Here is a 20,119-nt window from a genome sequence, read left to right on the forward strand (position 1 = left end):
GGTGGAAGGGAGGGGGATAAAACCTCATCATCTTTACTTCGTATTTGATTTTGGAGGAGAAAAAGAATACTCCCTCTGTTTCAGTTTACGTAAATCTATTTCCTTTTTGGTCAGTTCAAATAAGAATGACCCCTTTCTAAATTTGGAAATAATTTAGATTAAACTTTCAATTCGACCCTTAATGAGAAGCTTTTATAACCACACAAATACTCTGAACTCTTTTCTGAGATCACAAATTCTAAAGTTTTCATTTTTTCTTAAACTACATGCCCGGTCAAACAAATTCATATAAATTGGATCGGAAGGAAGTAGCTCAAATGACATATCTAGTTAGCTCTTGATCATTTCTTCAGTCCCTAAAAACTACTGGCACTAATCAGTTAGTAGGACCAATCATTTTCTTGGGAACTACAAGTTTCTCAAATTCATCACCAGTTACGACATTCAGATTAAGGGCGGCATCCTGCAAGTTCAAACCATTGTGCCAAATACACATTGTTTAACGCCGAGCAGCAAGTATGTACGCAGTTCTTACTCCTGTTCTTACCTCTACCTCGTGAAAGTAGGGAGACTGTTTCCGGAAGACCTTCGGCTCAATAAACCAAGCAGCAAGTATTGGTTTACAATTAAATTGCGCAGTGATAATTACCTTTAGACTGGTTCCTCTTTGTGAGCTTTTTTGGCAACTGCTGCAGCATTGTCATAACCAATTTTCTGAAATAAACAGCAGTATTGACATTCCACAATTAAAAGTGTGGAATAATATTAGCAATAAATTTGTCATTGGAGCATGGATGAGAAAGAAGAACTTTGAGCATGTTGACCGATACTTACTGAGTTCAAACATGTGACAAGCATGAGCGACTGCAAAAATGGAGGAAATGAGAACAATAGGGTCACAACATAAAACAAATGAAATAGAGAGGACTCACCATAATTTGTTTAACCATTCTACATTTACTGACCTCTCTCTATTAGCTTGGATTCCTTTAACACAATTCTTTTCGAAAGAAGCAGATGCCTCCCCTAGAAATCTCACTGACTGGCAATAACGAAAAAAGACTTCAGCAATAGTAGATAACAAAAATCTATATTGAATTATCCACGACACATATGAATTATCAATAACACAATGATTTGACTTTTTGAGTACAATAGTTCTAGTGTGACACTAGAGCATCAAGAGTTGACTCTATTCATCAAGGAAGCTCGCTCTTTCATGTAGGTTATTGTGGATCCCAAACTCCTCCTCATCTACTTTTCATTAGCAAATCTCACTTTAGAATGTAACTCTCGAAGCAAGGAGTGTGAAAAGTTCGCTCATCTCTCTCAAAAGAACATCACAAGTCCGGCTTAAGTACTATAAGCTTGCCCCTTATGTAAATCACCACTAATGTAAACTCACTCAACTTGAAATATGGTAGGGCTTTTACGGGATGTGATGAAGGCTTTTGGACCAAGGCAGAACTTGTTGGAATGTAATGGTTTCATCTTTCCTTAAGCACTCCATTTTCTCTTTTGGGCTCATACTTTCTAACTCTTTGAGTCATTTTCTTCTTCCTGGGGGGAACTAGAGAGACGTAGCATCACTTTTTCTTTTTGTTCTTTCTTTCTTTTCTTTACCTTCCCTTTTCTTCATTTCTTTCTCTTTATTGTACCTTTTATCACTTTCAAACTCCTCGTCTCTCCCTCAAACTTATGTTTTTGCCAATTGTTTCTCAAGAATGCTAAGGAAAGATCGGGTGCCAAGAGAGGGTCAATACAAAATGGATAAAGGCTTGTAACATGGTTATTGAAAGAAAAAGGGCTTCGGCTCAAAGAGGTTGACTAGGGATATCACATTGGTAGGCTATGGAAGACTTCAAATTGGATCAAGGAGAGCCCACAATCATTTCTCAAGCCAAGCTACACTTAGAATTTCGCCTAGAAAAATATTCGGGGCAAGTTCTAGACCATTAGCACGGGTACTTGGACTTATAACTAAACATCTCACGTCTCACACTTCTGGATTGCTAAAGAGAACGGAGTTGAGGGCCCACAACAATCCTAGCTAAGATTGAGAATCACAAATGGCTCGATTTGAACCACTCGATGACTGCTTAAGTCAACACAAGAGTCAAAAGGGTCACAACTAGAGATATTTTCTGCCAATAACTTATTTTTAACCATACGATTTTATTAATTACTACTATATTTGCCAAAACATAAAAGAAAACGGACTCAATCCCCTAAGAAGGTTGTCATGCCATTCATCGTTGGGAAGAGCCACCCGGTTCACACATAATTCACCTTTGGAAAGAACCATGGCATTAAGAAAACCAAAGGCTTATTGCTCACTCAGAACGTAAAAAGAAGCTAGCAAATTAAAAAGAAGCTACTATTTGTAAATAAGAAGTTATACTACTAAGAAAAAACAAACTAAAGAAGCTATGAAATAAACTACGGAAAGGAGATAAATGAATATACAAACCGAAGTCAAATGAATATATACATAAGGGAAATGAATATCAACATCAAATGGAGAGAATATATACATACCAAAAGGAAAGTAAAGATGAAAGAAAAAATAGTATCAGAGTTATTACAGGCCAAATGTCAAATGTCAAAGTCAAATAATCAAAATAGACCACCCCCAAATGAAAATAAGCATTGTCCTTAATGCTTAACAAAAATAAGAACAGGAAGGGTAGAGAGTTAAGAGAACCCCCTATGTGGTCTCAGTCTGCATAGGATCATCAGCACCCTCGGTCTCAAGCTGTATCTCATCATCACCTGGCTGAGGGACAACAGAGTTGCTGAGCATCTGGATCATCTCCTTAGCGGTGTGGGCAGTCGCAGCCTACTCCTCAGACTGGCCGGCTGCTGCCTCTGGTGCCTCAGGTACTGCTGGTGGTGCATGTGCTGCTAGGGCTGCTGACTCCACGAGCAGGTCCAATGGTAGATCACCGGCAGATGTAATCTTCTCAATCTTTTTGCTCAGCTTATCCACCGACTTCTTTGATGCCTGAAACTTCCGTATCTTCTTGACCCGTTTGCCCAAATCCTTAATGACTTTCCCTTGTGCCAACACTTTAGCCATGATAGTCTTCTGGTCGGCCATAATCTTCTTCAATGTTCCCTCCACTAACGGAGGTACCTGTGGCTCTACTGGGGCTGAGGACTGTGCTGCAACAACACAGGATATATCAGTCAGCTTTGTAGTAGCTGCCTGCATCCAGTTGTTGAGACTCGCCAATGTCTAGCAGACTCGCAGCGCGGTCTGAGGATAAGTAGATGAACCCGACACTGATAATGGCACTGATAGTCTAGCAGAAGTAGGTGGCTCGACAGAGGAAGATGGTGGCATGGCTGTTGTCCCGGTGGAAGTACCGGCTGCTGTGGAAGGCTCGGCAGCTGAATCGGTAACCACTACCACTGGCTCCTCAGATTGGCTAGCGGAGGTAGTAGCTTTACCCTTGAACATCGGGCTGTCAGCTCCCAGGAGGTGGTACCATGAGAAAGGCTTCTTGGCCTTCACTTCGGTGTCATAATGCCTCGGCTCCACCTTGTGATCCTTGAAGTAATCTGTGAGAAAGTTCGGGTACGGATAGGATCTTTCACCCTTTTGGACAGATAAAGAGATGTTGGTGGACATGATGGCACCAACATTAATCGGATACCCAGCCATAATGGATGCAACCAAAACTGCACGGGGAAGTGGGAGGATGTTTTCATTGAGGCATGGATCAATGCGGCTACACATGAACGTCTGCCACCCTTTTGCTTCAAAGTTTAGGGTGGCTCGGACTATTGGAACCCCTGCTGTGAGCCACGGAGGTGTTGACCCTCGGATTGCCAGAATCTCAGCTAGCCACGGGTGAGCTGCATCACCCATAGCTAGCTTTTCCAAGTATTGCACTACTTCTACTTCTTCAAACCCAACATATGAGTTAAGTGCAGAGGAATCAAAACGGATTTTCAGATTGCGGACTTTTGTCACCTTTGTACCCTTTTTGACGTGAGCAACGTTTGCGTAAAATTCTTTGACCAAGTGCTCATTTGCATCTAGAACGCTGTGGGTGAACCATTTCCATCCTTTGCGCTCCTGGAACTGTCTAAGGACATTAGGGTTGTGCTTGTTCAAGTCCTTCATCAAGATTATCGCTCAAGAGTGAGCGGCCTCTGTGTCCACCATCTCTAAACTTTCCGAAGGCAGTGGTACTAACAAATCTGTCCTCCCATATCTCTGGCCTCCTTGACCTCTCTAGACCTCCCACTACAATATCACCCCCATACTATCATTGGGGACATTATCATTATCGTCTAAATTGATTGGAGCAGGTGGAGCATGTGAGGAAGAGGGCTTAGAATCTTGACTACCCTCTTCCGAACCTTCAGACGAACTGGCAGCTGAAAATGACTCATCCACCAAATGAAATCTACCCGGGAGTTGTTGTGATTGGGCTTCCGGCTGTGCTTGCACGGAGTCACCCTCAAAAGCCTCCCCAGATGGGACATACTCACTGGTCTCGGAGGTATCGGGGGCTTTATTGGCTGTGGCTTTTTTACTTATTGCCCTTTGGATTGCTAGAGGGAGGTTGCTCCTGCCTCGACCCCGGCCTCGGGAGGGTTTTGCCCTCCCTTTTGATATATCATCTTTGCCACGTGATCGAACCATTCTGCAACACATAAGTAATAGACATCAATTTGAATTGAAGCTCATAATGTATACAAAATCATTGTTCAAAGTTGCAGGAAAATAGTCTCAGAAGGGCAGTGCGGACCGCACAAAAGTGAGTGCGGCCGCACAACCAAGAGTGCGGACCGCACAATTGTAACTGCGGCCGCACAGCCCCAGGTTCAGAATATTTGAGTCTCTGATATTTCATCAGTGCGGACTGCACAAAAGTGAGTGCGGCCGCAAAAGTCCACTACGGATCGCACAATTTTGAGTGTCGCCGCCCAATTCATGCACACAATTTCCCTAACTCAGAGAGTTGCGGACCGCAAACAAGTGTGTGCGGCCGCATAGCCTCTAGTGCGGACCGCACAAAAATGAGTGCGGCCGCAAAATTTGAATGTTACGGGCAGTGACTTAGGGTTCATGCAAATTTAGCTACTTACCCAGGCCCCAATTAACGTTCAAGATGCTACCCACATAAATCTAAGCAACAATGACTAACTATTGACCTTTTAGGCATGTAATTAACCCTAAATCAAAGAATAAAACAAAATAAAAGATGAAGAATCTATAGATGAAATTAACATACCAGTAATGAAGATGCAGGTGAGAATCTAACTTGATGAAATGAGGGAAGAATTGAGAGCAATGGGGATATGCACTGTATTAGCTTAGTCGGAGAGTGTAAAGTGTAAAAAGAGAGGCTCTATTTATAGTTTTGACCCGTCGAGCCCAGATTTACCTGAGTGCGGCCGCATAATTTTGAGTGCGGACCGCATAATTTACCTGCCCTTGTGAAGTATCGATGCGGACCACACAAAAGTGAGTGCGGCCGCAGACTTAGTACGGACCGTACAAAAATGTGTGCGGCCGCAATTTGTTAAGAACTTTTGACAGGCCAAACTTCAGAGATTATGCATTTTTGCCTTTCCAGTTGTGCGATCGCACACAGAATTGTGCGGCCGCAGAGTGGTTGTGCGGTCCGTATAATTTTGGTGCGGTCCGCAATGTGGTGACACTTAGCCAAATTTTTCATGCACAGTCCCTGCAATGCACACCCATTCCAGCATACACTTCAAAACTAGTTAGCACAAAACAAAGCCTATCTAATCTAAAGAAGAAAACAAAGAAAAAGAAACATGGGTTGCCTCCCAAGAAGCTCCTAATTTAACGTCGCGGCACGACTCAGATTACCAATCACTTGAAATGAAGAACCGCCACAATGTGGCCATCATCAACCTTGCCAAGGTAATGGTTAACCCGGTGCCCATTGACTCTAAAAACCTCATCATTCTTATTTTTCAAATCTAAAGCACCAAAAGGGGTTACAGTCACTACTTGAAAGGGGCCACTCCATTTAGATTTCAACTTGCCCGGAAACATCCTTAACCGGGAATTGAGCAATAGCACAAGATCACCTTCTTTAAACTTCTTGTTGTGGATGTACTTATCATGGAGGTACTTCATCTTCTCCTTGTAAAGGGATGAACTTGTGTAGGCATGCTACCGGAATTCATCAAGCTCATTCAAATGTGCCACTCTTAGGTTTGTAGCGACATCCCACTCAAGGTTCAACTTCTTTAAAGCCCACATGGCCTTATGCTCAAGTTCTACTGGAAGATGACACGCCTTCCCAAACACCAATCGATATGGAGATATCCCAATAGGCGTCTTGTAGGTCGTCCTATAAGCCCAAAGAGCATCATCAAGTTTTCTTGACCAATCCTTTCGGTTGGCATTCATAGTCTTTGACAAAATACTCTTGATCTCCCGGTTGGAGACTTCAACCTGTCCGCTTGCTTGAGGATGGTAGGGGGTTGAGACTTTTTGAGTGACACCATACTTTGTGAGTAAGGTATCAAAATCTCGGTTGCAAAAATGCGAACCCCCATCACTAATAATGGTCCTCGGAGTACCAAACCTTGTGAAGATGTTCTTTTCAAGAATGCTACCACACTTTGAGCCTCGTTGTTGGGTAAAGCCATGACTTCAACCCATTTTGACACATAGTCCACAACTACCAAAATGTAAGTGTTCCCACAAGAGCTCACGAACGGTCCCATGAAATCAATACCCCAAACATCAAAGATATCAATCTCTAAAATGGTAGTAAGGTTCTATTTATACTAAGCTAAAAATATCTGACAAAAATGCCCCAACGAAGGTTATGCGGCCGCATAATTCTGGTGCAGTCCGCACAATGAGCTTCTGCGGTCGCACAATTATCGTGCAGTCCGCATTCGTTGGAACTTGGTCTTGGAAATTGGGCTTGGAACTTCGGGGCTTCTGCGGTACGCATAAAAATAGGCTGCCGCACATCTGATTATGCGGCCGCACAAAAATACTGCGGTCCGCACTCCTTGACTTTGGGCTTAAACCAGTCTCTGATTTTCCACTCCTGCGGACCACATAATAATGAGCGCGGCTGCACTTGACCTCCTGTGCCCGCTCAACTTCGGTGCGGTCCGCACGCCTTCAGCTGGCCCAAAGACTACTCTCTGAATCTCCCCTCTGCGACCGCACTGCTGGCCTTTTTGCCTTGTTTTGGTTCTTGTTCACTTTTGACTCCTTTATGAGTTGATTTTGACTTCTTTGGCTCGTTTCCCAATATTCCTACAAGCAAGCACATTTCGTTAGTTTTCGGGAATATGTTTAAGCATTTTTGAGCTAAAACACAAGTAAAAGATAGCAAATAAGTGGCCAAAATCCCTACTTATCACATTGCAGCCCTGGGTCGATTCATCTTGAGGTCGTCCAATAGAAGTCATCGATTCTTCTAGTTGCTGAAAAAGAAGAACAACTTCACATGGACCCCAGAATGTCAACGAGCTTTAGAGGAACTTAAGCGGTACTTGTCGAGCCCACCATTGCTTCACACGCCGAGGGCGGACGAACGGCTGTACTTGTACCTAGCGGTATCGGAAATAGCGGTAAGCGGAGTCCTAGTCCGAGAAGAACAAGGTACGCAATTTCCGATTTATTATGTCAGCAGGACCTTAGGTGAGGCCAAAACTAGATACCCTCACCTAGAAAAATTGGCACTCGCCTTGCTAAGTGCCTCTAGGAAACTAAAACCATATTTTCAGTGCCATCCTATATATGTTGTGACAACCTACCCTTTACGAAATATAATGCATAAACCCGAACTCTCGGGACGATTGGCCAAATGGGCCGTCGAAATCAGAGGGTACGATATCAAATATCAACCCCGAACGGTCATTAAATCCCAAATTTTGGCAGGCTTCATAGCCGCCTTTACACCGGCCCTAATACCCGAAGTTGAAAGAGAGTTGTTGGTAAACTCGGGAGCATCTTCGGGAATCTGGACCCACTTTACGGATGGTTCTTCGAACGTAAAAGGGTCCGGACTTCGCATCGTACTAAAGCCTCCCACGGGAAATATAGTTAGACAATCTATTAGAACTGTAAAATTGACTAATAACGAAGGCGAATATAGGCCATGATTGCAGGTCTCGAACTAGCCAAAGGCTTGGGAGCGGAGGTGATCGAGGATAAATGTGACTCCCTCCTTTTTTTTGGTTTTAGCTGAAATTGGTCACTGTTACAAAATAACAACTATAAAGTAAATAAACTAAAGACAAGTATTTTAAATGGAAAAGGTCCATATTTGCCCCTAAACTTTAGGAAAAGGTCTATATATACCCCTCGTTAGAAGTTTGGGTCATTTAGAACCTTGCAGTTATACTCTTGGCTCAGATATAACCTTATGATTAAACGGCAGCCACGATGGATAATTTATCCATTCAGAAATGGACACGTGGCTTTTTAAAATAGTACCAACCCATTTAATTTTAACCCAATCGGATATGATAACCCACCCATTCACGACCCATTTAATTTATAAGGGTATATCTGAGCCAAGATATCTACTTACACGTGGCCACCGTTTGATCATAAGGGTATATCTGAGCCAAGAGTATAACGGCAAGGGTCTAAATGAGCCAAACTTCTAACGAGGGGTATATATAAACCTTTTCATAAAGTTAAGGGGAAAATATGAACCTTTTCCGTATTTTAAATCCTTTAGGGATCTTCGTATAGATTTAATCAAATGAGTCATATAGGTTATGACTTGCCTTTAAATGGCATGACATCATGTGTCTGGATGATTGGACTATAGGTCCGATCCTCACAATCTTGTACAATATTGTGCACTATATTGTATCAAAACTGTGAGAATCGGACCTGTAGTCCAATCGTCCAGACACACGATGTCATGCCATTTAAATGCAAGTCATAACCTATATGACTCATTTGATTAAATCTATATGAAGATCCCTGAAGGATTTAAAATACTTGTCTTTAGTTTATTTACTTTACAGTCGTTATTTTATAACAATGACCAATTTCAGCTAAAACCAAAAAAAATAGAATGGGAAGTCTATCAGACAGCTATGAAACCATCCCAGGCCTGTAAGCAGAGCTGAGAACGATCCTCTACTGCTCCAAGGCCACAAGCGACCATGGAAGGCTATTAATCACGCTCTAGCCTCATAGCCATGCCTCATCAACCAGACTTGGTTTTCTGTCTCCTTAGAACTCAAGGATACAGTGGTACGAGCCTATAGAACATATGTATACCAAGTATATGGAACATTCGAGGTCAGGGATGAAGGAATGCAAAGGTACTTGGACAAGCTACAGGTAACGTTGCATCGTTTCAAAGAATGGACTTTGCAACACGTCCCCCGAGATCAAAATAGTGAAGCCGATGCCCTCGCAAACTTAGGGTCGTCGGTCGAAGACAACGAGCTCAACTCGGGGGCGGTCGTACAGCTTATGAGGTCGGTAGTAGAAGAAGGTCACGCCGAAATAAACTCCACAAGCTTGACTTGGGGTTGGAGAAATAAATACATAGAATATTTGAAGACCGGAAAGCTTCCCTCAGATCCAAAGGAATCAAGGGGCCTGCGCACAAAGGAAACCTGATTTAGCTTGTCCGAAGATGGAACCTTACTCAGGAGAATGTTCGACAGTCTGCTAGCGATATGCCTGGGACCGGGAGATACCGAGTACGTTTTGAGGGAAGTCCATGAAGGCACATACGGGAACCACTCAGGCGCCGAATCACTAGTTCGAAAGGTAACTAGAGCCGACTATTACTGGGTCAATATGGAAAAATATGATAAATGTCAAAGACATGATCCGATGATTCATCAACCCGGGGAGCTGCTGCATTCGATTTTATCGCCATGGCCATTCATGAAGTGGGGGATGGAGATCATCGGCCCTCTTCCATCAACGCCAGGTAATGCTCAATTTGTTTTGTTTATGACTGACTATTTCCTAAATGGGTTAAAGAACAGGCATACCAGAAGATCAAGGAGAAGGAAATCATCAACTTTATTTGGGACCATATTATATGTCGATTCGAAATACCATCCGAAATTGCATGTGACAATGGAAAATAGTTTATCGGCAGCAAAGTGACCAAATTTCTCGAAGACCACAAGATCAAAAGGATCTTATCAACACCTTATCACCCTAGTGGGAATGGACAAGCTGAATCGGCCAACAATACCATAATCCAAAACCTCAAGAAAAGGTTGACTGACGCCAAGGGGAAACGGAGAGAGATCCTGTCCGAAGTTCTTTGGGTGTATCGCACAACTTCGAAGTCCAGTACCGGTGCCACCCCGTTCTCATTGGTTTATGGCGCCGAAGCTTTAATACCGGTCGAAGTCGGGGAGCCGAGCATCAATTCCAATATGCGACGAAGGAATCGAATGAAGAGGCCATGAATTCCAGCCTGGAGCTATTGGATGAACGGCGTGAAACTGCCTTTGTTTAGTTGGCTGCCCAGAAGCAACAGATCGATATGTGTTACATTCGAAGGGCCAACCTTCGATATTTTAATGTCGGGGACTTAGTACTGAGGAAGGTCACATTAAACACCCAGAATCCAAATGAAGATAAATTGGGTCCGAACTGGGAAGGGCTGTACCAAATTCTCAAGATCACAGGGAAAGGGTCCTATAAGCTCGGAACGATGGATGGAGAACAACTACCGAACAATTGGAACGTAACTCATCTTAAACGATATTATTGCTGAGGTACGACCCCATTTCAATTCTTTCTATTTTTTGACTAACACTTGCAGGTTATTGACAAGGAGCGGCACAGGGTCTTTAGGTTTGAAAGCACACATTACTATCGCGCCCCCTTTTTCCTCGCGAAGTCCAGGTTTTGACATTCTTGCGAATAACTCATTTTCCTTTTGAGAATTGAGTATGGATTTGAAGAGTCGTCGCCTAACGGATTTAAGGTGCGTTAGGGCACCTAAAGCAAATAACTCATAAACCGGTTTGCATTACCAGAGATTGGGTAAGGGCTCGAAATAACCTTGAGGGGAAGGTGTTAGGCACCCCTTGAGGTCCACAACGGTGGGTCCCGGCCAAACTCGAATTAGGTGAATTAGTCTTGTAAACAAACAAAGCAATTTAGACAAATAGATATTATGTTTAAAACAAGGGGTAAAGGGGTCCTAGGTTTTTCAGCCTATAGGATCACTTCTGTGCAATACTTGGTAATCGTCCCCACGTTGGGGTGCTACACATAGTATTAGCGCACAGGTCATAATATCCTTTACTACCCAATTACCCTCCCCTTAGCGGTTGTATAAACGATTTTAATTGGACGTACTCTATGCGTGCATTACCCGTCCCTTACTTATAGTCCTGGAGGTGTTTAAGACTTCTGGTTAAGGTGGATCTAGACTCTCCTATAGTGCTTAAAAGGAGAAAAATCTAAGCGACAAGCAAAACAAATAGGACTGTTAGATAAAGGAACAGTTAAAGGCTCACATTTACCTCCACAAATAAATAGGCAATTGCACGTCTCAAACAACAGTATTTCAGACACTTTAAAAGTCCTATAGCAGGATATCTAGGTGAGCACAAAGCAGAACATATGCAGCATTTTTATTAAAGCGAGGCAGAAGGTACTTAATCAGTTTGCCTATTGATTTTAGGACTTGCTGAATTAGGGCATTTCACAAACAGTCAACCAAAGCAAAGTTTTATAATTTTAAGATTTTAGTCGCCCTACAGGCTTGCCTAGGCAGGGATCAGAGATGTCCTATGAACATGATATCTAATCGTTAACCAGAACTGTAATAAACAAGTAAACGATTTTAAGCAGGCAATTTGGTTCATTAGGTCCTATAGGCATGCTGTCTAAGTGCTGAAAATAATCACAAATGTTGTAGAACTAATATTTAATAAGTCTGGTATCTAAGTGTTGGGATTGCTTTTATACCTATTTCCTATAGGCATGATTGCTACTGAAGAAACTGATTTTTTATACGATTTGATTACAGGTATGATATCGAGGTGAGTGCAATAAAAATCCTAGAACATGGTTTCTAATGCACATAAGAGAATCCATGAACATGATTGTTGAGGCTGAGTTAGCGACAACCTAGAGACAGGATTTCTAGCGCGGATGTGAACATGCATAAAAAATTTCAGAGCGAATAACATGATGAACGTATGAGCATGTCTTCTAATGCATACAATAACCTATAGGCATGGTCTCTAATGCAGGTAGATAATCGTAATAATCCTAAGAGCAATATTTCTACCCGATTTCCCCAAAAAACTTATATAAAAGTCTCTCCCATTTTTTACTAACATCCCCAATATCTGTTTTACAAGAATTATTATTACAGACCAAAAATGAATGAGTTACAAAAATATTACTGCTAAACTATAGGGAGCCTGGATAGGCCCAACAAGTAAACCTAGAAAAGCCAGGCCTTCAACCAAGTACGAACATGCCAATATTCTCATAGTGCACCCAATAGTATCCTGGTGTGTCAAAGTCCCCAAGGGTCTCAGGGACCCCGGGCAATGCTCACACCAGAAAACGTTTAAAGAAACCTTTTGTGAGCAAGTTTCGGAGAGCCAGCCCCGGTGTGTCAAAGGTCAAAGGAGTTTCATGGACTCCTAGGCAGTGCTCACACAGGAGGGGCAGGACCCTAGGCGTTCCAAGAATAAGAGTTGAAAACAGGAGATAGTTTTGAGAAAACAGTTTTTGGATTTTCAGGAGGTAAGGAGCAAACAGAGTCATTCAACACATAGAAAATTCCAGCAATCCAACAGTAGACAGAAACAAGACCACTTCAAGCACAGTTTCCACTTCAAGCACAGTTTCAACAGTACCGCACAAGGGGTTTGGGGAAATTTTGTGTGACGACGCTAAGGTTAGGGTTAGTTTCAGAGAAAACCGGAGGAGAAGAGGGATTCAAGGGCGGCTGTCTTCAGATAATGGCTAGGGTTAGGGGGTCGTTCGGGTTAAATAAGGAAAGGGGGTTTGTGGACCGTTGATCTTAGAGATCAACGGCCATGATTAGAAGGGGTTTGGGTCGGGTAGAGATCATTTGATTTTGGGCTAGGGTGATTTGGGCTTAGGTTAGTTTAAATTGGGCTTGGGGGGGGTCNGTTAAATACCCAATTTATTAATAAAATAAATTTAAAAATAGCTAATTAAATGATAAAAATGATTTTTATGCATGAAGGTGATTTAAAATAATTACTTAATATTATAAAATATAAAAAGTTATTTTTTGATTTTGTATATGGATGGGCTATTATTGCAAAATGTGCAATTATAGTCTTAAAATGCAACTGTAATTGTAGAAAATGCGATTAAAAATATTTGAACACTTATACGAGTATGAATGATGAATTTAGATGACTAAATCATTGTAAAGTAATATGAGGGATAATTATTGAATATTTATATAATTAGAAATGCAGAAATAAATTGATTTAAGGCCTTTAAAAATCATAGAAAAAATTATAAAAATACTTGTGCATATTCGTAAATGCACGTACAATATTTTGAATGTATTTATGCATATTTAAAAATATATGAGGGAAAAATTGGGTATCAACAGCTGCCCTTCTTTACCCGGGAAGGATGAACGACTTTTCGGGTAAAGAAATGATGACCGATTTTGATCGAATGGGTGTTTTGAAAAAAAATGGAGGCCAAACCCTGGTCTTTGAGTTGCCTACATATCCCTGTTTTTACAGGAATTAGGTCATGTGTAGTTCTGGACCCAACGGTGAATGAAACCGATGGAGTTGTTATGGGAATGGTAGCCAGTTTCTGCAAAGGTTCTTTTGTGAAGGGTGGTGTCGGATGGAGTTATGATTACGAGTCTGGAGTGTAACAGATGTATTAATGGGAAGATATCTGAATGGTCACAGAGTAAGGTGGGTATTTAATGGGAATCGATTGTAATGGCAAAGTGAAAATGGTTTAAGCGGAAATCGGAGCGAAGGCTGCTCCTGTTTGTAGAACGGTTACCTCCTGGATTACCTGCAAAACTCAAAATACGATGCATGCAAGTATATAGATTACTGCGAGAATTTAAACGTGATGCAAATTCCCTTTGGACTATGAAGGTTGTCTTTGGACGGTGAGGATGATGTCCTTAGACCATGACGTCCTGGGCCATGAATTATAAGACAGGAGATTCGCAGGCCACGAGATGATGTTCTCGGGCCATGATGATGGCGCCTCTAAACTATGACGCCTTTGAATAATGATGTGCAAGCATTTAGAGATCCTCAGGCCATGGCATGGTGTCTTCAGGCTATGAGGATGATGCCTTCGGACTATGACGCCTTTAGACATGTTGGCTATATGTCAGCCCATGAAGTGCGGAGATATGATACCGAAAGTGATAACAAGATAAAGCTTAGTCTTGTGCGGAGTTTGGGGGAAGAGCTTAGCCCGAGGGAAGAAGATAGTGCCAAGTTTAGGATAGAGTAACTTTTATGTAGGGAGGGACAATGCTTAGTCCTTGTGGGAAGGCAATGCTTAGCCTTATGCAAATACGAAGGCAGGGCTTAGCCTCATGCAAGATTTGAGACAGGGCTTAGTCTCATGCCAAGAGAAGGCAGTGCTTAGCCTTATGCAAGATTTGAGACAGGGCATAGTCTCATGCAAAGAGAAGGCAGTGCTTAGCCTTATGCAAATGGGGAGGCAGGGCTTAGCCTCATGCAAGATTTGAGACAGGGCTTAGTCTTATGCAAAGAGAAGGCAGTGCTTAGCCTTATGCAAGAAGGGAGGCAGGGCTTAGCCTGATGCAAGTTTTGAGATAGGGCTTAGTCTCATGCAAAGAGAAGGCAATGCTTAGCCTTATGCAGATATGGAGGCATGGCTTAGCCTCATGCAAGTTTTGAGACAGGGCTTAGTCTCATGCAAAGAGAAGGCAGTGCTTAGCCTTATGCAAATGTGGAGGCAGGGCTTAGCCTTATGCAGAGAGAAGGCAACGCTTAGCCTTATGCAGTGAGCAAGTAGTAAATAGGAGTAGAATATTTCTTAGCTGGAGAGACATTTGCGTCTGGTGGCCTGATTGGTAGTGATCTTGATATGTGTACATTTGCGAATACTCCTGTTATGTTCACTGTGCCTGTATCCAAAGAAAAATTGTGAGTTTTGTAGGGGGGAGGTTGGTTCGTGCCTTCGTCTGCTGGCTTTGCTTTGTTCTGCTTTTGGAACCCTGTTCGAATTACCCTGGGTAACACCTGGCTGCTATAGAAATAAAGTTTTTGAAAATATGCACTTATTGGTGAAATAGAGTTATTTTATTTTATAAAACATAGTGATTTGTAATATCCAGTAAATTAGACGAACTAGTGACCGTAACACATTTCAGAGACATTGCAGCTTTCTTGTATTAGAATTTTGAGGGTCCTCCTCAAAATTCTTCCCCAGTTTGGTAAATGATCCTTCGACCGTTTTGCGTGCGATGGCGTTGGCTGGACTTGCTCCGAAATTTTGAGGGTCCTCTTCAAAATTCTACCCCGGTTTCTGGTGCTGGGGGACAATGAAGATTTTATTATGATATAACCGAACCCACAGGGCTGCCTACGTATCCCCTCTTAAATGGGAATCAGGTCAAGCTTAGTTCAATTACATCATATGAAGGAATGTAAATAATCTAAACATAGTATCTCTTGTCTGTGTCTGAATTGACTGGTTTTGGCCAGACTTCTCCATCCATTTTTGCAAGTATGAGTGCTCCTCCGGTTAGCACCCGGTGAACCATGTAAGGACCTTGCCAGTTGGGAGAGAATTTCCCTTTGGCTTCATCTTGATGCGAGAAGATCTTCTTCAGCACCAACTGTCCTGGTGCGAATTGCCTTGGTTTGACCCTTTTGTTAAAAGCTCTGGACATTCTGTTCTGATAAAGCTGACCGTGACATACTGCGTTCATTCTTTTTCTGTCTATAAGGGCCAGTTGCTCATAGCGGCTCCTTATCCATTCTGCATCACTGAGTTCGGCTTCCTGTATGATCCTTAAAGAAGGAAATTCTACCTCGGCTGGAATAACAACTTCGGTACCATAAACCAGTAAATAGGAAGTTGCTCCAGTTGATGTGCGGTACCCCAATAGGGCAAAGGGTAACTTCTCGTGCCATTGTTTGTGGTTTTCTACCATCTTCCTTAGTATCTTCTTGATGTTCTTGTTGGCAGCTTCCACAGCTCCATTCATTTGAAGCCTGTATGCTGTAGAGTTTTTGTGTTTGATTTTGAAGGTTTCACACATGGCTTTTATCAGATCACTGTTGAGATTGGCAGCGTTATCAGTGATAATGGACTCGGGCACTCCGAATCGGCAAACAATACGATCCTTGACAAAGTCTGCAATGACTATCTTGGTTACAGCCTTGTAGGATGCAGCTTTTACCCATTTCGTGAAGTAGTCGATGGCCACTAAAATGAACCAGTGCCCTTTTGAAGCAGTGGGCTCATCGGACCGATGACATCCATTCCCCAGGTAGCAAAAGGCCAAGGTGCACTTGTTGCGTTGAGCTCATTAGGTGGTACCTTTATCATGTCTGCATGTACCTGGCACTGGTGGCATTTCTGTACGTCCGGATGCAATCCGTCTCCGTGGTCATCCAAAAGTATCCAGCTCTGAGTATTTTCTTGGCTAGGACAAAACCATTCATATGTGGTCCACAAGTTCTGGCATGTATCTCCTCGAGCAATCTGGAAGCTTCCTTTGCGTCAACGCACCTTAACAACCCCAGATCAGGAGTTCTTCTATACATGGTTCCTCCGCTTTGGAAGAAGTGATTGGATAGCCTCCGTAGAGTGCGTTTCTGAATATGGTTTGCTTGCTCTGGATATTCTCCTTTTGCCAAATATTCTTTGATGTCGTGGAACCAGGGTTTTCCATCCGTTTCTTCTTCAACATGAGCACAGTAAGTTGGCTAGTTATGGATCTTCACCGTGATGGGATCGATGAAATTCTTGTCTGGATGATGTATTATTGATGATAAGGTGCCAGTGTGTCTACGAACTCATTTTGAACTCTGGGCACATGTTTGAATTCTATCTTTGTGAATCTCTTCATTAACTCCTGCACGTGATACAAATATGGCAGTATCTTGGTGTTCTTCGTAGCCCATTCTCCTCGAACCTGGTGTAACAGGAGATCCGAGTCGCCAATTACCAGCAACTCTTGTATATTCATATCGATGGCCAAATTGAGCCCCATGATGCAAGCCTCATATTCTGCCATATTGTTGGTGCAAGGAAACCTAAGCTTCGCAGATACCGGGTAATGTTGACCTGTTTCTGATACCAACACTGCTCCAATGCCCACTACTTTGAAGTTTGCAGCTCCATCGAAGAACATTCTCTAACCGTGGTAAGCTTCAGCTATGTCCTCTCCTATGAAGGATACTTCTTCATCATGGAAATACGTTTTCAAGGGTTCGTATTCTCCTCCCACAAGATTTTCAGCAAGATGGTCTGTCAATGCTTGCCCTTTGACTGCCTTCTGAGTTAGATAGAAGCTGTCGAACTCACTTAACAATATCTGCCATTTAGCTAACTTCCCGGTCAGCATTGGCTTCTGAAAGATGTACTTCAGAGGGTCCATCCTGGATATGAGGTACATGGTATAGGCACAGAAGTAATGCCTCAATTTCTGAGCTGTCCAGGTCAAAGCACAGCAGGTGCATTCCAGCAGAGAGTATCGTGCTTCGTAAGGTGTGAACTTCTTATTCAAGTAGTATATGGCTTGCTCCTTTCTTCTTGTCTCGTCATGTTGTTCCGAAACACATCCGAAAGCTCCATCCAATACGGACAGATAGAGTAGCAATGGTCTCCCAGGTTCTGGCGAGACTAGGACTGGTGGTGTGGACAAGTATTCCTTGATTTTGTCAAAAGCCTTCTGACAATCTTTGGTCCAACTCGTCTTAGCGTCTTTCATCAACATTTTGAAGATGGGTTCACATATAACTATGGACTGTGCTATGAAGCGACTAATGTAGTTGAGGCGTCCTAGGAAGCTCATCATGTCCTTCTTGCTCTTTGGTGGTGGTAACTCTCGAATAACCTTAACTTTGGACGGGTCCAACTCGATTCCTCGGCGACTGACAATGAATCCCAGCAGATTTCCTGCGGGAACCCCGAATGCACATTTTGCGGGGTTCAATTTCAGATTGTACCTCCTTAGCCTGTCAAAGAATTTTCTCAAATCCGCTATGTGATTCGCGGCCCTCTTGGATTTGATGATGACGTCGTCAACATACACCTCTATTTCCTTGCGTATCATATCATGGAAGATGGTTGTCATGGCTCTCATGTAAGTAGCCCCAGCATTCTTTAGACTGAATGGCATCATCTTGTAGCAGTACACTCCCCACGGTGTGATGAAAGTTGTTTTCTCTGCGTCTTCTTCATCCATCCAGATTTGGTGATAACCCGCGAAGTAATCCACAAAGGACTGAAGTTCATGCTTGGTGCAATTGTCGATCAGGATGTGTATATTTGGCAGTGGAAAGTCGTCCTTGGGACTTGCTCTGTTTAAATCTCGATAGTCAACATACACCCTGACTTTCCCATCTTTCTTCGGAACTGGTACAATGTTGGCTAGCCAGGTTGGGTACTCAACTACCCTGAGAACCTTAGCTTTGATTTGCTTAGTGACTTTCTCCTTGATTTTCAGGCTCATGTCTGGTTTGAACTTTCTGAGTTTCTGCTTTACTGGTGGACACATTGGATTGGTAGGCAACTTGTGAGTCACTATGGATGTGCTCAGACCGTTCATGTCATCACATGACCATGCAAAGATGTTCTCATATTCCTTCAAGAAACGGATGTACTCTTCCTTTTATGACGGTGATAAGTGAATGCTTATACGAGTCTCTTTAACGGGTTCGAAATCTCCCAAATTGATTGCTTCGGTCTCGTCCAGATTGGACTTAGGTTTATTCTCAAAGTTCTCAACTTCTCCGACAACTTCCTCAAGTATTTCATCCTCTTCTTCTGAGTCAGTATCCTTTGTGTCATTACATGTCACAATCATCGGTTCATCAGGAAAAGTAATAATAACGCTGTAGAAAGAAAATGTGAAGATAATAATGAATAATAAATAGCTATGAATTGATTAATTTTGAAAATATCCCATAACAAGTACGGCTCGATAACTCGAACAATTATTTCGAAACAAAAATGCGTCTTTAAACCAAAATTACTGAAAACATATGAAATGCCTAGCATGGCTATAGAAATAAATTAGGCTAAATGCCAAGCCACCCAGGGACTCGGTGGGCCCAGGATGGTGTGGCAGTCCAATTCCTGAGAACAGCTCCCGTCTCCACAGTCTGAATGGTGAGGCCTTGTTCCTCCTCCTCCTCAATTATCGCACTGTAATCCATATCCTCGTCTTCTAGGAACAAGTTTCTTAGCCCGGCTAAAGCTTCTTCTTCTGCAGTCCCCCATATTGTATCGGCCTGATGAAAAGTCTGACCCAGATGTGGCACTGGTTGCTCGAGAGGGTAATAAGGACCATGCCATGGTGGCGACCAGTCATTATACTCCTGCCAGGTATACGGGTACCCCAGACCGAAAGTTGTGCCGTGACGTTGCAGCTGTATCGGTTTAGTAATGCCCTGGAGATCCTTCCCCAGTCGTTTGCCAGGTTCGTACCCAGACCATGCCAATATGCTTTCTATTTTGTTACTCCACCACTTGTCCTTCTCAATTACGTTAACATGTTCAATGTGGTGATAAGTTTCTCCACCCAGCCTTCTTCTATTCTCGATGGCCAGGATAGTTTGACTGGTGTAAATGGGGTTACTCCCATCTCCGTGAATGACTACCTCCTGGTGGTTCCACTCGAACTTCACGGCCTGGTGTAGTATGGAAGCCACAGCCCCAGCGGCATGTATCCAGGTCGACCCAACAGAAGATTGTATGTAGCTGATATGTCAAGCACCTGGAATTCAACATCGAACCAAGTTGGCCCCATCTGCAAGCAAAGGTTAATCTCCCCAATCGTGGCCCTTTGAGACCCATCAAAGGCTTTCACGTTCATACTTCCTGCCCGTATCTCGTGTAAATCTTTGCCCAATCTATTCAGAGTAGTTAAAGGACAAATGTTGAGACTCGAGCCCCCATCTA

This window comes from Nicotiana attenuata, chromosome 2 (genome assembly GCF_001879085.1).
Source record: "Nicotiana attenuata strain UT chromosome 2, NIATTr2, whole genome shotgun sequence".
Lineage (NCBI taxonomy): Eukaryota > Viridiplantae > Streptophyta > Magnoliopsida > Solanales > Solanaceae > Nicotiana > Nicotiana attenuata.